Here is an 18,665-nt window from a genome sequence, read left to right as displayed (position 1 = left end):
AGGTCGACTGAACCTTTTTTACCTGTCATAGAGTAAGAAGCAATCCACTACTAGGTTAATCAGTTCAAGACTTTACACAACTCTGAAGAACCACTTACTACAAATAAGTTTTAAAGTTTTATTATAAAGCCAAAGATAACTGGAGATACGAACATCTCAATATAAGGTTCAAAAGATATACTGGCATCAATACAAACATGAATTCTCTAAATGCTCTTAGGCGACAGAAGAATATCACCAAGACTAATTCAAAGATCAGCAAGTTTGCAAGAATAGACACAAGTTGTAACTTGAGCGTCATTTACAAAAGGAAGAAAAATCCAGATTTGACTGTCCCTACACTAGACTACGTGACATCCCTACTTAGTAGGATCTTAACCTAAAAAGGTGTCAGCCGTTGTGACTTCCAAAGAAGATCACTCACTTTCCCTTAGTCTTTGTTGTAAATCTGTGCATCGCAGTTATGCCCTCTCTGCCTACCCATCCGCTCTCTTAGGTTCCTTAGGCCATCTGCTCTAACTCCACCCAAGGGTGCTGTCCCTAATACAAAATCACAATTACAGTTGAAACGCCCCTCACGTACACCCCTCACGTGGTGTCGGTTCTGGCTTTTTCCATGCTGATACTCCTCTGGGCTCCTTGTTAGCGTTGACCTTGCTTCTCAGGCTCTTCTCCGGCAAGACGGTACCCCCCAGGAAATTCCTGAACCCTCCTCCAGGCCTGTGCCTGTCTCCCAGAACAGAGCTCTATTCATCACTCTCTTGATTGGAACCCCCTCGCACCTGCAAACAGACACCCATGAAGTGGGCCCCAAATTCCGGCCTCCAGCTTATCTCACAAGTCGTAAACCTTCGAGCATAGTCCACAATTTATGCTTAACACGACCTGATTTTAACTAGCACATGCAGATCAAAAGAAACGACCTTATCTCTCCAGGCCTACTAGAATTACATGAAACAGGCCTGTGCACTCTATGAACCTTTATTTCTCAGCCTAAACAGTATTCTAACTTATTACACACAACTGGTTATAGGAAACACTTCCATAAAACATATTTTTTCAGTCTATGATCAATAATACTTTGAATTATAACAACAGTATTCCATATCATGTGAAATTGTAAAGGCACGTTTTCTTTCTCAGTGAACTGCCATGAGGCCTACACATTTCTACGTTTGGCAGCATTACATTCTCCTCTGCAACAGCCACATAACATGGAATTTAATATCATTCTAACATCTCTAAACATTACTACATTAGCTTTTCACACTGATATATGCACTCTGTATTAATTAAACACTCTTATATGTATGCACTCTATAAATTCGACACTCTTATATGTTCCTTTAACTAGACTGGTGCAACATGCTTGTAAATATGGTGCACTTCTACATTTTACTTGATTTGCGCTCTCTCAATAGTAAATTACTGATCTGCAGAGTTTTTCAGTGGATGAATAGCTGGATAGGAATTTGATTAGGTGTAGTTTTGAGCCACCCTGCCAAAGCCGTTTCATGACGTTTCACAGAACGTTCCTCATTGGCCATCCCTGTACTTGGAACAATTATGTACTTGTTGCTAAGCTCCTTATATGTTTGCTTAGTGCCTCTCACATGCTTTGTGTTTGCTCCACAGGTGTTTTTGTTGTGATTGTGAGGGGACACAGGGTTTCATAACTCCATCATGAAATTCTGTACAAATCTTCAGGGCTATGTGCCAGTTCCACCGTAGATACTGGAGGTGCCTATACTTTATGCTCGGGTTCGCTGCTACTGCTGTTATGGTATCAGCAGCTTATTCTAGCATGCTGTGTAGTGTCTGGACTGCGTTTCCAATATTTGAAGTAAGCACGACTGACCTTCATTACTCACTCCATGGTTTGTACTTAATCACTTTAACTCTTATAAGGATGTCGAGAATCCTTGTGCACTTGGCTAGTGCTCTATGGTGGCTACATTTAATTCCCTCGCTGATTACTGAATTGGGTTAGATTTGTCTATTCATTTTCTGGGCTAGCTCCAACATGAAGTGACCTGGGCAGGGGTATAGGGTTGGTGGGACTGTACCAATGTGTTGTATGTTGAACTCCACCCTTTGTTTTGCTACATGATGACCTTTGTCGCTCCAAATGCAAAGAAGCGCACCAGCTCCTCTCGCAAAGTCACCTTTGCAACACAATCTGAAACCATCCCATCCACACGTTATGAAGATGGTGATTTAATTTCAAGCATTTTTCAGAAGGCTTCAAATAAGGATGTGCATCTAGGAACAGTATGGCACCTATGCTAGTTGAATACCTAACATTTGAGAATTTGGTAGAGCAAGCTTAGAAGGTAATCAAAGAACATGTGACCTGTTAGCAAATGAGGTGACCACTAATAACCCAGTGATTGTAAGCCTTGAGCGAGGATAGGTGGGGAATGGAGTTATGGTGTTGTGGGAACTTGGATGAGTTTTGTAGTCCCCTAATTAGTCTAGAGTGGGGGGCTGTTGGTAGGACTACTTGGTGCACATGTGCGTTAGCTAAGTATTTGAAGGGGCCTAACCTTGCTGAGGTTGCCCATTGAAGAGTCCTGAGGGACCTTATCATTACTAGTTGGGTTATTGCTTTTTGTAATTCTGGTACTGCACGTTTCACACAAGCAATGCTCCAGAGTACTTGTACACAACCATAACACTGCTTGTTCGAATGATAGTTACGGTTTCCCAAATACTTGGTGTTCCTTTTTGCAATTAGTTTTTATTTAAACTGGGAAGAAAATGCAAAAGTGTAGATAATACTTTGCGTATAGACATTAGCATATTCTCGTGTAAAAAACCTATTAGCATACTCAGTGAGTTGAGTACCACAAACCGGAAATGATTCATAAGTTAATAAAGTAAGCAACTGTTCTTCACTTAGAAAAAGAAACCGTTCACCTTTTAGTCATGAAAGCACTTCATTGTATACAATGAAAATTATTAGGGTTGACTAACTTCACAAAGTGAAATGGCTCATTGTAGATCCCACGTGTGGACAGGAACTGATGATTGAGTTGAGGAATAGAGAAAAAGCAAAAGGATATAAATTGCTAATTGCAAAAAAACGAATAAGGAGTATAATACGTCGAAGGGCAGAAATGGCTGTGCACTGGTTTGGGGAGAATGGTCTCCCCGTATACTGTGTCATTGTAGATCACAGCACACAGTGACTTGATTTAACTTTGTCTTTGCAAATTTTCGCTGGTTCTCATCCAGTTTTTTTAAACAAATGAACAGCTTCCCCACAAAGTAAACTCAGTTTTTAGATCTAGCTGAAAGCCATTCTGTTAGGGATGCTTTGGCGGGATTAAAGTAAGGGCTTTCAAAAGTGCACCCAAAGACGGATTGCCTACAGTGCACCATTTGTTATCAGCTTGTGAGCCTCGGCATCAGACTTCAAAAGATATATATATATCCAAAACAGCAATACTGCCTTTCTCCAGTGTCTTAAACCGGAAACAGTATGACACGAACAACCACTTGCATCAAAAAGTTGTTTTAATTAGCAAAATCCATAGGCAAGAAAATCCACTCCACTCGACGCGTTTTTGGAAAAACTTTCCCTTGGTCACGAGTACAGTTTAGCGGATAGGGATAGGTTTAAATAAATATGTGATGTAAACAAAATCATGAAAATAGACTTCTGATATTGGGTCACACTATACAACTATACATTTCCAGAGCCATCATAATCAGAATACCAATTTACTAAGTTTCTGTGTTTTAGACATGATCAAATACAATGAAAGAGGTGGCAATCGGGTGCAATGTCTGCGCAGATTAGAGTCAAAATTAATCCTACTACAATACAGAACGCTAGTCCCCATAGGACACAACTGCGATGAGGAACTTGTAGTCCATTTGGGTTAGAGAGTTTTGTGAATTTTTTTAACTTCATTGTTAATTGTGCTTTTGAATGGAGGTACACAAATCTGTAAAATCATCTATTTTGAAGCCCCCACGACTTTTTCCGTATACAGAATCAGTTTTCATGAATTTAATACATGCCTGTATTACTTAATTTTTAACTCTGAATTTTAATCACTGTAAGTGTATTTGGTTTTCACTTTTTTGTATTATTTTATTTCCAGATAGTGCGGAATGCTGCAGTGTTGAAGAAATGTTAAAATGTGAAAGTAACATCAATTTCTGAAAAAAGCAGAGAAAGAACATGTCTTGTAGATATATACACAAAAGCCCACCGTGGCATTGCTTTTTGTTTTTAATTTATGTTTTTTGTTTCTTGTTAAGTAAGCAATCATGTAACTTAGTCCTGCTTAGTCATACACTCTGAAATGTGAAGTGATCATTAAGCAAACCAACTGGGGCTGAATTGGAGCATTCAAAGAATATAGTATTATGCCAACAAGTATTGGCATTTAAGAGAGAGTTAGTTGCGCTAAGAGCGCGTGGCACGGATAGCAGGATAACATTAATTATATGCCGGTAATATTGAAACCTTAAATAACTGATTTCCTACGAGTATGTAATCATACGACAAGACGTAGAGCCATCGCATTCATTTATTTATTCTCATACCCACTGGGGCTGATTTAAATGTTGGGGGATCATACTGTTCGGCCAATAAAGCAATAATGGTTTGAAAGAGTAAAAAAAAACGCACTAGTAGCACGGAATTTTGATAGCTGAATTGAGAGACGATGTAAATTGTTTGAAAAAAATATAAATGTGATCATGCCATGGTAAATTGATTTAAAGATTGTTACACATTATATCAACTTTAAATACGTTTTAAATGCAGCTCAGAGCACTTTCTTCACTTGTATAGTGTGACACAATATCGGCAGTCTATTTTCACTTTTTATGACTTTGTTTACATTACATGTTTATTTAAACCTATCACTATCCGCTAAACAGTACTCGTGACCAAGGGAAAGTTTTCCCGAAACGCGTCCAGTGGAGTGGAGTGGATTTTCTTGCCTATGGATTTTGCTAATTAAAACACATTTTTGATGCAAGTGGGTGTTCGTGTCATACTGTTTCCGGTTGAAGACACTGGAGAAAGGCAGTATTGCTGTTTTGGATTGAGAGGTTCGCCACCTTACATACACCGCTGTCGCTAAGAGGGGTGGGGGGTCATGGCGCTGTTCGGCGTTTGCCGATCAAAACGAGTGGGATATATATATATATATATATATAATATGTGTATATATATATATATATATATATATATATATATATATATATATATATATATATATATATATATATATATATCCATATATATATCCATATCCATATCCATATCCATGTCCAAAAAAGTTACCCTGCGCTGCCAGGGAGGCTGTCACTAGCGAGGAGGACGCCCGGGGGAGGACCTGCATTACCCTGGTGCCGTGAGGGGAACGGCTGTGGAAATAATATCGCCAGCATACCGACCGCCGCGAGGGCAAGGGAACTACATCCCTCAGGAGCCCCGGCGGTCGGGTGACGTCAGCGGAGCGCCCGGAGCTGAGGGTAAAAGCCAGTAGAGCTGAGCGCTGCTTGCGAGCGCTGCCGGGGAGGCTGTAACTAGCGAGGAGGACGCCCGGGGGAGGACCTGCATTACCCTGGTGCCATGAGGGGAACGGCTGTGGAAATAATATCGCCAGCATACCGACCCCCGCGAGGGCAAGGGAACTACATCCCCCAGGAGCCCCGGCGGTCGGGTGACGTCAGCGGAGCGCCCGGAGCCGAGGGTAAAAGCCAGTAGAACCTCTCGCATCGCGAGTCGCGCGCGGGAGAGCCCGGGCTAAGGGCGGGCCCTCTACGGCCCTCTACGGCCCTCATCGGACAGAGGAGGACGGGGACGGGCCACCCCCTTTGTATGTTTTGAGGTAAATTACCGACCTGTATTGCTGTATCCATGCCTAAGCCCAAATCAGGGGATATGTCCAATAACATCCCGGATGATATATTCGCACATTCTCCATCTAGTTTCCCATGGCTGGATGACCTTAACAGTCTGTGCAAGGTTAAATATGTTCCAGCAGCACCCTCCCCCACGCTAAAATGCAGCAGCTCATTACCATATCCAAGGGAGCTGAAATCTCTTACTGATACAAAACGTACACCTCCCAGGGTTACGCTTGTCAAAAAGAAGGTTGTTGAGAATAAAGACAATGGGAGTTTACTAAATCTCAAACACCTGATAAACCTTCTCCAAGTCCAATTCCATCTTTAACTAATTCTCTATTTACCATGCCGCCTGGTGTCAATCTGGAGGATTTATCACCACCTTCCCATCAGGCCCTCCTATCTATGGTCGAGCTTTTGCTCAAATCTTTAATACACCCCTTGATGGACAAAATCACTACGCTGGGGAATAAGCTCACGGGGATGGAGAACTCCATTGAATCCCTCCTGAAACCCTCAGCCCACAACGCAACAACTCATTGCTCGCCGACAACCGCCCATTCAAACTTACCTAACTTGACTACTCCTTATGAAGCGGCGCCTATCCAATTGCCAACCCCCACCTCCTCTCTGCCTATCAACCCCAAAGTCCCGCTGAAATTGAAAACCCCACGTCATGCTCCACCTAAACATGCGCGCACCACCCACATACACTTACCTCCAGAAGCAGCGCCTTTTGTCATTGTTCTTTCGGGAGTCCCTGAACTAACAGAAGGCAAAGCTGAGAGACATTACGAACTTATGAACAAGGTCAAATACTGGCTATCAAAAAACAGATCTCTGCCCTACCATCTTGATGGCTGAATAATAAGTGTCCGGAGGGTGGGATGGCTTGGACCTCTTAAAAAAGACATCTCGGGGGATTTGATCCTGATACGTTTTAGGAGTAGACTCATTGTGCCATACATGCAGACGTGGCTACCCCAAAATGGAGATGGACTCATTTCTACCTGGAATCTACATGACTTTTACCCTTATAGGTCCTACACGCTTTCCCCTAGTACCCGGGGCATCGACAACATCCCGGGGGGTAGAGGAACCCATTCAAGTAATTGCAGTAGTTTTCCAGTGGCTTTTAATTGTCCCAAACCGTTGTACAATAGTCTTTTTGTGTCATAATTACTAAATCTTGTAGATTACTGTGCCCTACAACGTTGCCTAAAGGTTGCGTAAAGCATGTTTAATCCATTAACTGTGTAACCAAAAGCTATTATGAGACTTATTTTAAAATGTTTATAAATGTATTTTAGTATCTGTCTGTATGCTTTTATGATTTCAATATCTAAAATCGAATAAAGCTTTCTGATTGATTGATTGAATAAGTTACCCTGAAGAGCCGCCCTGAAAATTCAACATTTGGTTACAGCAGCACGTATGCCACTGAAGAAGGGATTCATTATCCTGAAATGCGTATGGCATGGCAAGAATAAGGATGGCTTGAATTCACCCTGTTGCTTGCAGCCTTTCATCTGTAATGTGGAGTTACTTGCTTACTGGGCGGCTCTTCAGGGTAACTCTTTTTTGGTGGAATTGATATGCGGCTGAACCCGGCTGCAAAAGAGCCGCCACCTCAGCGAGGGCCCGTGGAGTTATTTACCGATGGCTCCTATTAAAACGGGATTAAGTTCCGGGTGATGTGAGGCACGAACGATGCAGTTAGCAGGTACTGTGAATCAAGCTTCACCTCACTGAAGGTTTTAAAAGTTTATTACAGAGCTGAATTGAGCGGACTCACTGGAGGAGAAACATCGCACTACAGGTTCCAGTAGGCCATTTGGTTGGCCACGCCCACTGGGGCAGGATCCATAAATTGAAAAATGGTGTGAACATTTACCGTTTGGTTACAGCAGCACGTATGCCACTGAAGAAGGGATTCATTATCCTGAAACACGTATGGCATGGCAAGAATAAGGATGGCTGGAATTCACCCTGTGTGCTTGCAGCCTTTCATCTGAAATGTGGAGTTACTAGCTTACTGGGCGGCTCTTCAAGGTGACTCTTTTTTGGTGGAATATGCAGTTATATATGTACTGCACACAATCAGCGCTTCGGTTGTGGAAAGCTCTATTTTATGGGTAAGGGCAACACAAAGAGACAACACAAAAGAAACATAATGGTTCTGAAAAGGCGCAGCCAGTTTGCTTTTTCAGTATATCTGAGGCGCCTCACCCTATCCGTCTGTGTCTCAAGCACCTCCCCCTTTCTGTATACACCTCAAGCTTCTAACCCACCGGTCTATATGCCTCAGGCTCCTCACCTTGTGTATATATTCCGAATCCCTCCTCACCCTCTCTTTGTATAACCTGGCTGTGCTAGAGCTCCTCACCTCTCGGCATATACCTCAAGCGCTTCATCACCCTGTGTGCATGCCTCGAGTTCCAGCTCACCCTGTGTATATATTCCTCAAACTGATCTTTATTGTATAAACCAGCTGTAGCTGCCTGTAGCTCCTCCCCCTGTATATATGCCTCGAGCTCCTACCTTGTACCACTACCACTACCACTACCACTACCACTACCACTACCACTAACACCACCACCACCACCACCACTACCACTAACACCACCACCAGTACCACAACCACCACCACCAGTACTTCCACTAATACCACCACCATAAATACCACCACTACCACCACCACCAGTACTACCAGTACCACCATCACCAATACTACCACTACCAGTACCACCACAACCAGTACCACTACCACCAGTACCACCACTACCACCACCACCAGTACTACCAGTACACCATCACCAATACTACCAGTACCACCATCACCAATACTACCACTACCACTACCACCACCACCAGTACTACCACCACCAGTACCACTACCTCTACCACCAGTACTACCAGAACCAGTACTACCAGTACCACCACCAGTGCCACCACTAAAACCACCAGTACCACCACTAAAACCATTAGTACCACCACTAGTACCACCACCACCGCCAGTACCACCACCAGTACTACCAGTACCACCACCACCAGTACCACCACCACCAATACTACCACTCCCAGTACTACCACCACCACCAGGACCACCACTACCAGTACTCCCACTACCAGTACCACCACCACCACCACCATTACAACCAGTACTACAGCCACCAGTACTACCACCACCAGTACCACCACTACCAGTAATACCACTCCCACAGTACTACCACCACCATTACTACCACCACCCCCAGTAGTACCAGTACCACCACCACCAATACTACCACTACTAGTGTCACCACCACCAGCACTACCACTACCAGTATCACCACCACCACCAGTACCACCACCACCAGTACCACCACTACCAGTACCACCACCACCAATACTACCGCTACCAGTGCCACTACCACCAGTACTACCAGTACCACCACCACCAAAACTACCACTACCACCACCACCAATACTACCACTACTAGTATTACCACCACCACCAGTAAAACCACCACCACCACTACTACCACTACCACTACCAGTACCACCACTAGTACCAGTACTACAACCACCAGTACATCCCCTGACTGGGATGGGTCAAGAATGCTGTTTTCTTCGAGGTATCAGCTTAGCTGTCTATCTTCTCGATTACCTTGGCTGGGAACGGAAGCAGGGAGATGGGCCGGAAGTTCTATAGGTCTCTCTGGTTCGCCTTGGGTTTTTTGAGTAGGGCCAGTTCTCTGGGAAGGTCACTGTCTCGAAGAAGAGATTGATGATGTTGCGCAGGTAGGGTGCGATGAAGTTGCTGGCTTTGTGTAAGATGTGGTGCGGGAGTGGGTCTGACGGGGAGCCAGAGTGGATTGTGCTCATGGTCTTGATGGTGTCATCTATGTTCACGTTGGCCCAGGCTGGCAGGGGGTCATGGTCGATGGTGTGCAGGGTGTCTGGAGTGTCTATGTCTGTTGGGGCTGTCTGGGCGTTGAAGCTGTTGTGGATGTCAGCGATCATGCGGTGGCGAAGGAGTCGCACAAGGCTTGCGACGGAGGGATGTCGTTGGTGTTGGAGCTGGGTTGGAGAGTTCCTTTACGAAGTTGAAGAGCTCCTTGCTGTTGTGTGTGTTGTTGTCGAGGCGGTCTTTGAAGGAGGTCCTCTTGGCAGAGCAGATGAGGTGATGGTGTTTGCGGATGGCGTCTTTGTGGGCTGCCAGGCTGTCCGGTGTCTTTTCATCGTGCTGTTTCTTCTCTAGTTTCCGGCTGGTTCGCTTGTAGGCTATGAGTTCTGGGGTGAACCAGCTAGCTCTCTTGCTGGTGTTTCTGTGGGTGGGTTTCTTTAGAGGGGCGAGGGTATTGGTGCAGTTGTTGATCCAGCATCTGAGGTCACAGGCGGCGGTGGAGGTGTCGGTGGGTGGGCTGAGAGTAAGGTTTGCGTGTAGTTGGTCTTCCGTGATTTTGCTCCAGCAGCGGCGGGGGATCTGTTGGGTGCGGTGGTGTGTGGTGGGTTTCTGGAAGGTGAAGTGGATGCAGCAGTGGTCGGTCCAGAGGAATTCGGTGGTGTGGCTGAAGGAGACGTGGGAGCTTGAGGAGAAGACTGGATCGAACATGTGGCCGGCAGAAAGGTTAGGCGTTTTGACGAGCTACCTCAGTCAGAGGTTGTCGATCAAGGTGGTGGAGTTGCTGTCATTGTTGTTCTCAAGGTGAAAGTTCAGGTCTCCAAAGGGGATGTAGTCGGAGGTCAGGGCGTGCATGCTGATGAAGTCTGCAATGGAGTCGCTGAATTGGGGTCGGGGTCCGGGGGGTCTGTATATGAATGGGTACCTCTGAGGGTGGTGTTTTGGTCTGTGTGGATCTGGAAGTGCATGTGATAGGCGGTGCTGATAGTGTTGTCGGTGTTGGTCGAGACCCTGACGCTGTTCTTGTGGACAATGGCGATTCCTCCTCCAACTCCGTTGGTGCGGTCTCTGCGGGTGATCTTGTAGCCGTCTGGGATGGCTATGGCGATGTCGGGTGCGGAGGAGTCGTTCATCCAGGTCTCTGTCAGAAAGGCGACTTCGGGGATGATGTCTCGAGCAGGTCCCAGAGCTCAACGGCGTGCTTGTGTGCGGAGCGGGTGTGCAGTAGGATGCATCGGAGGTGGTTGAGGTTTTTCTTGGTGGGTGGTTCGGCGGCTCTGAGGCTTGTGTAGCTGCAGTTCTGGCAGGTGAAGGGACCATGTGTGCGTTTCGGTGTGGCCCTTATGCAGGTGTGGGTCTGTCCGGGGTTGAGGGCCTGCAATGTGCTGTCATCTTAGGTGCAGCGGTTGTCGTGGTGGTCGCGGGAGCCAGGGGTTCTAGCGCTGGGCGCGAACGGGCGCAGACTGGCTTGAGTTAGGCGCGCCTTCGGCGCGGACACGTAGGAGCCGCCATATATGGGTAGGTGGGAGGAAGGAGCAGCTGGGAGGCGGGAGGCGGGGCATCGAATGGGCAGTGGGGGTGGGGCCGCGGGGAACACAGCTGCTGGACAGAAGCAAGGGCACAGAATTTCGGGGGCAACGGAGGGGACAGAAGGAAAAAAACCAGTCACAGGGCAGCGAAGGGGCCAGAAGGAGAAAAAGGCACATAATCACGGGGCAGCGAAGGAGACAGAAGGAGAAAAAAGGCACAGAATCACGGGGGCAGCGAAGGGGATGTTTTTTCATAGACCTTTGTTTATGCTAATGATGTTTCATGACTAGCGCGGCTTCACGCTGTGTTTATTATGCTAATTAGGCTTTACGCTGTGCTCTATGTTGCGCTGTGTTTTTCATGAGGCATATGTCATCAAGGTTTCCTCCCCTTCGCGCCGGGTTCCGGATAATATGAGCTAAGTAGCATTTTTTTTAAGCTTTAATTGACGGCGCATGTGTGTTGCTTTTTAGCTCAATGGTTTGTTGGCAGCATGTGTACATCTTGAAGAACGTTGTCTGATTCCTCCACAGCGTGTGGGCAATGCTACAGAGTCTTCTAACCGCGGGCACAGTCTCCCGTCCCTACGTGGTTTCTTGCTAGTTGGTTTCCTGGCCTCCCTATACCAGAGGGTGTGGTAAGCAGTGAGACGCGGCGGCCTATGATCTCTCTTGAGGAGTTTTCACACACCGCACGCGCGTTTCTTCTGAGGAACCGGGTCTGAGGTTAGTAACTGTTGGCTGCTGTTTTTTCAACTGCCCATGGTTTGTCCTTAGCCCAGTTGAAGGCAGAGCCTTTAATCCAAGCTAATTATCTTACGCCTTGTTTAAGGTCTTGTATTGACGAAGGAGCACTGGTGAGGGACATTACTCAGACCTGTGTTCGAGGCATGTGGGCTGCTGAATTCATATCTGTGCATAGATCGCCGCCTAGTGTTGGGTCCGGATGATTGCACATTGTTGTCCTGGAAGAGTCTTCGAAGTATCACAAGATAGGTGGCTCCTCCCCTGGACTACAGTGCGCATGGGAATCCTCTCCATCCTTAGATTGTTTTTTTCCGCCATTGGGTTCGGATGTGATTTCCAACTCGGAGTTCGGAATCGATAAAAAACTTTTCTAAAGGCCAAAAGGCCTTCGGGGGCGTCGGTATTGTTATTGCGATCGGTACTGACGAATCGGGCCGCTTGGCCTTTTAGGCACCAAGGGACGATCTTCGATGGAACAAAGTCCATTCAAAAGATGCCCCAACTGTAACTCGAAATTTCCACACATAGATAAACACCCTGTGTGTAACAAGTGTTTATCTCGGGAACACAATGAAGCCGACTGCTTAGCTTGTGCGCAGTTTCGATCGAAGAAAACACTTAGGCTTCGAAGAGCAGCGAGGCAGACGATGCAGAAGCAGGCGCCTGAGCCGAAGAACATCTTCGAAGACGACGAAGAAGTCGTCGAAGCTGAGGACTCAGACCAACAGTCGGAGCAGGGGTCGGGACATGACTCCAGCTACTACGTCGACGATATCGAAGAAGACGATATCGTCGAGGTAGGGGACGACGATCAAAGGCATAGGAGCCGTTGCGGGGCCAACCGCGAGTACGGAGCCCAGTAATGTTACGATTCCAGAGGCTCAGGTCGAGGCATCGCCGGAAGGCCTTAGCCAAGACCCTACCATCGATTCTAATGCCCCACAATTCAGCCCGGCTAAGAATATAAGACAAGAGCCATCACTGCAACATTACCATTCCTTGGTAATATCGAAACAGAAAGTGAAGGAAGCAAAACAGAAACCGAAGCTTTACAGTCTTCGGACCAAGAGGGGCGGATCCATCGGCGCCGACCAAAAAGAAAATGGCCGTCGACCCGGCGGGTCGCATATGAGGGTTGTCGAGCCGAGGGCCAGTACACCCAGAGACATGCCTACGCTGAAGGCTGTCAAACCGACAAGATCGATGTCGACGCCAGGCAACATAAAGAAGACGGTCGTCGAACCGAAGCAAAGAGTCAACAAGCCGAAGACGGTGCAGACAAAAACACTCAACCCGAAGGCAAGGATCGAGGCGAAGGGGTCCGTCGAGCCAAGGCAACAAATCGTCTCTCCGAAGCAGCAGGCTTCGAAGACGACACAAGCCCAAAAAGTGTTTATCGAACCAAAGAAAACGGTCGGATTAATAACAATTTCGGCACCGAAGAAGTTCATCCAGCAGAAAAAGACTGTGGAGGCACAAAAGTCTCTCGGACCGATAAAATTTGGACTTCCAACGCATATGAGGCAAAAAACGGTCGAACCGAGAACGGAAATCGACCCGACGCCAATAAAGAATGCAATAACGGGGAAAAGAGCTCAGCCACATGAAGAGCAAGAGCCCTCAACAGAAGAACAATCAAAGCTGTACGTCGACCCCGATACTGGCAGAGTTACCCTATTAAAAAGGAAAATCAGACCAGATACTTATGCTGAAACCTATAAAATTCCACTAAAGAAAAAAAGACTCTTCAACATCTCCTACTCTCTTTGAGCCTATCAGACCACATGCGCAAGAGACTTATACATATTCTCCCACACACACAGATGAGGGTGTAGAATATGAGGATAATTAAATTTATAATTATCCTGTGAACAATGACCAGGACAACCAAACTCAACAATGGTCTGACCCTGTAGACTCTCAGCCCATGCAACACAATACTGCATACCCTGTAAAGACTTCGCCTACAGAGGAAACAGCTGCTTTCAATGCATTGCTAGAAAGAGCAGCATACAACCACCACGTGGAAATGCATGCAGACCCCATTGAGGAAGACTTCCTTTTTGATACTTTCAACACCTCTGAAAGATCAATGAAAACATTGCCAATGTAAAGGGGGTGCTTAAACACGCAGGGGAGATATTTAAGGAAACAGCCAGGGCACGAGTCATTAACCCCAGGATAGAGAAAAAATATAGTCCAGCACCAGTAGACCCTACCTACATTAAGGGACAGCTACCTTTTAGACTCTTTGGAAGTATCCAATGCACGCAAACGTGCAAACTCGCAAACTACTGGCGAGGCTCCACCTCCAGACAAGGAGTCTAAGATTCTGGAGGCCTCGGGCAAAAGGGTAGCTGCTCAAGCAGCTAACATATGGAGAATCACAAACACACAAGCCCTGTTAGCCAGGTATGACAGGGCCCATTACGATACACTAGATCAGATTCTCCAGCATCTGCCTGAACTTTATAAGGAACAGACAGAATACCTAATACAAGAGGGAAAGCTCATATCTAACGCCCCCATCAAGTGTGCGCTAGATGCGGCAGACACAGCAGCCAGGGCTATCAATACCAGTGTCATGCTTAGACGACATGCGTGGCTCCGCATATCTGGGTTTAAAAATGAGGTTCAAAGCACTTTACTTAATCAACCAGTGAACCCTGATTATTTGTTTGGCCCTAATGTGGACACAATACTAGACAAAATGAAGAAGGATACCGAGACTGCAAAGTCTATGGGAGCCTTGCAGTCACAACAATACAGAGGTGGCTCCTTTCGTCGCTCCGGCAACAGAGGAGCTGCATGAGCAGGCTCAACACAGCAAACCTCATACAACAAGGGGAACACGCAAAACACCTACAACAAGAACAGTAGAGGTGGATACCATGGCAATAACAGCAAGGGTAGAGGACGAGGGAATAACACCACCAGATCCAATACCAAACAGTGACTTTCTGTCACTACCCCCAGACCATGTAACACCGGTCGGGGGAAGATTACAGCAGTTCCTGCAAGTATGGGAAAACATAACCACAGACAAGTGGGTGAGGCAAATTATCCAGCATGACTATTGCCTAGAATTGACCTCCACACCACCCAACATTCCCCCAAGACACCGTCCTATGTCCGCAGAACACCTACACTTATTGCAGCTGGAAGTCATCAGCATGCTACAAAAAGGGGCCATAGAACTAGTATCCTTAGAACACCAGGGTACAGGGGTGTACTCGCTGTACTTTCTAATCCCCAAAAAGGACGGGTCTCTCAGACCAATTTTGGACCTCAGGCCCCTAAACCAATACATTTTATCAAAGCATTTTCACATGCTCATTCTACAGCAGGTGCTACCACTGTTGCGTCAAGGAGACTTCCTCGCAACACTAGACCTCACAGACGCATATTTCCATATACCAGTACACCCAGCACACAGGAAATATCTCAGGTTTACAATACAAAACCAGCACTACCAATTCAAAGTCCTTCCTTTTGGGGTGACAACAGCACCAAGAGTTTTCACCAAGTGCCTCGCGACAGTAGCTGCACATCTGAGAAGACAGCATATTCATGTCTATCCGTATCTGGACGACTGGCTGATACAAGCACAGTCAGCCCAGCAATGTGCCAGCCACATGTCACACACAATTCACCTCCTGCACAGTTTAGGTTTCTTGCTGAACTATCCAAAGTCCCATCTTCAGCCGGCCCACGTACAACAATACCTGGGGGCGACTGTAGACACTCTGGCAGGGAAAGCACAACCAAATCCTGTCAGAATAAATAGCATTCAGGCGCTAATCCAAAAATTCAGACCACAACACTCGCTCCCAGCCCGAGTGTTTATGCAGCTAATAGGCATGATGGCCTCATGCATTTTCATAGTCCCTCACGCAAGACTACAAATGCATCCGCTGCAGGAGTGCCTAGCAAGTCAGTGGAACCAGGCTCAAGGACAATTAAGCGACCTAGTGATGGTGACCAGTCGTGCATACAACTCTCTGCATTGGTGGAATCCACAAAACCTTTGCAAGGGACGACTGTTCCAAGAGCCCGTACCACAAATAGTCTTAACGACGGACGCATCCCTGATAGGGTGGGGAGCCCATGTCTTCCACCACACAGTGCAGGGCTTATGGACCACGCAGCAAAAGAAAATGCACATCAACCTATTGGAGCTGATGGCAATTTTTATGGCAATAAAAGCTTTCAAAGTACATCTCTGCAACAAGACCGTGTTGATCCGGACGGACAACATGACTGCGATGTACTACATACAGAAACAGGGAGGAACACACTCTCCACAGATGTCACATCTAGCTCAGAGCATATGGAAGTGGGCCATTCAAAGAAACATTTTTTTGATGGCAGAACACCTCCCAGGCCAGGACAATCAGATAGCGGATCTGCTCAGCAGACGCAGCCAACAGATGCACAAGTGGGAGATTCACCCCACAGTGCTTCAACCATACTTCCAACAGTGGGGACAACCAGAGATAGACCTGTTCGCCACAAAAGAAAACTCAAAGTGCCAGTACTTCGCCGCAAGGTACCCATACCCGCAGTCTCAGGGCAATGCGATATGGATGAACTGGTCAGGCAAATTTGCCTATGCTTTTCCACCAGCACCGTTGATACTGCTAGTGGCACGCAAACTGCGCCAGCACTCCATGACGCTAATCCTGGTGGCTCCAACATGGGCGAGTCACACCACGTTCCTAGAACTTTCCGTGGTGCCTCATCAAAGACTAAAACTAACACCCAGTCTCTTAACGCAGAGCCATGGAGACATTCAGCACCCAGATCCGCAGCCGCTGAACCTTGCAATCTGGCTACTGAAGTCATGGAGTTTGGCTACCTAAACTTACCTCCTGACTGCATGAACGTTATCAAGGAGGCAAGGAGACCTACCACAAGAGCATGCTATGCGGCAAAGTGGAAAAGTTTTGTCATTTACTGTAACAACAATGACATAAACCCACTAGACGCATCAACTCAAAATATCATATGCTATCTTTTGCACCTACTCCGCTGCAATCTAGCCTACACATCCATTAGGATACACTTAGCTGCCATAGCAGTTTACCTTTAGAACAGGCAACACCTTTCGCTATTCAGAGTGCCTGCAATTAAAGCATTCATGGAGGGGCTCAAACGAGTAATCCCCCAAGACACCCACCTTCACCTGTCTGGAACCTAAACGTTGTTTTAACCAGACTAATGGGACCACCTTTTAAACCTTTACACTTGTGTGAAATACAATTTTTAACATGGAAGGTGGCTTTTCTCGTAGCGATTACTTCGCTTAGAAGAGTTAGCGAGCTGCAAGCCCTAACTATTCAAGAACCATTCTTCCAAATTCACGCAAATAGGGTCGTGCTTAGGACAAACCCTAAATCCATGCCAAAAGTGGTATCCCACTTCCACATCAATCAAACAATAGAACTTTCAGTGTTCTTCCCAAACCCACAGTCAGTTCCTGAAAGGGCTCTACACACACTAGATGTTAAAAGGCGCTCTCCTATATTACATAGACAGGACAAAAGATTTCAGGAAGACAAAACAGTTGTTTGTTGCTTTTTCACCACAACACAAAGGAAACCCCATTTCTAAATCTGGACTAGCCAGATGGATAGTTAAGTGCATTCAAATATGTTATCTTACAGCAAAACGCACTTTAACAGTTCCCCCAAGTGTGTATTCTACACGCAAAATGGGGGCATCCGTGGCTTTCCTAGGAAACATTTCTCTAGAAGAAATATGTAAAGCAGCCACATGGACAACCATACATACATTCACAAAACACTGTGTTGATGTACACTCCAAACAGCAAGCTGCTGTAGGACAGGCTGTTCTAAAAACTCTGTTTCAGACTGCTGCAGCTGGCACAGGTAGCCACCGCTAAGGGAGAGACTGCTATACTTTCTATGCACAGATATGAATTCAGCAGCCCACATGCCTCGAACGGAATATGCTACTTACCAATATGCATCTGTTCTTGGCATGTAGGGCTGCTGACATTCATATCGCCCACCCTCCTCCCCGGTGCCTGTCGCAGCTGTAGCATTCATTCTAACTCACACTTTCTTGCACAGACATCTCTTACTGTCCAATACTCCATCTCTGCCACAATGGCGAAAAACAATCTAAGGATGGAGAGGATGCCCATGCACACTGTTGTTCAGGGGAGGAGCCACCTATCTCGTGATACTTCGAAGACTCTTCCAGGACAACAATGTGCAATCATCCGGACCCAACACTAGGCGGCGATCTATGCACAGATATGAATGTCAGCAGCCCTACATGCCAAGAACAGATGCATACTGGTAATTAGCATATTCCTTACCCTGTGAAGGGGTTGTTTAATTTACTTGGCCAGCATTGTCCCTGGGCTTGGACCCTTTCAATTTTGCAGTTTATCTGCGAACATATAAAATTTGTGAGGCTGCTATTCAGCCTGTGAACGCCTCAGCTTGCGGGGCCAGTGTTTAGACACTTTGTTCATTGTGCGACGCTTGCCAAGGGGTCAATATGGAATGATGATTATCAGGAAGAGGAGGACCCCCTTGCTGACATGCCATGGGATGATGCTTTTTATGAGGCAGTAGATGCCTCTAATTACAAGG

The 18,665-nt window shown here is 46.4% G+C and overlaps 1 protein-coding gene across 1 annotated transcript in view; it reads left to right on the top strand.

Annotated features, from left to right (window-relative positions):
• LOC147711729 (uncharacterized) overlaps positions 1-4,998 on the top strand; it is a 179,254-nt gene extending 174,256 nt beyond the window's left edge. The window contains exon 11 of the mRNA XM_086920228.1: positions 4,113-4,998. The gene's annotated coding sequence lies outside the window, so the exon portion shown is untranslated. The remainder of the gene's footprint in view (positions 1-4,112) is intronic.
• Positions 4,999-18,665: the final 13,667 nt, after the last annotated feature.

This window comes from Lissotriton vulgaris, chromosome 5 (genome assembly GCF_964263255.1).
Source record: "Lissotriton vulgaris chromosome 5, aLisVul1.2, whole genome shotgun sequence".
Classification (NCBI taxonomy): Eukaryota; Metazoa; Chordata; class Amphibia; order Caudata; family Salamandridae; genus Lissotriton; species Lissotriton vulgaris.
This window is presented reverse-complemented; position numbering and strand designations above follow the sequence as displayed.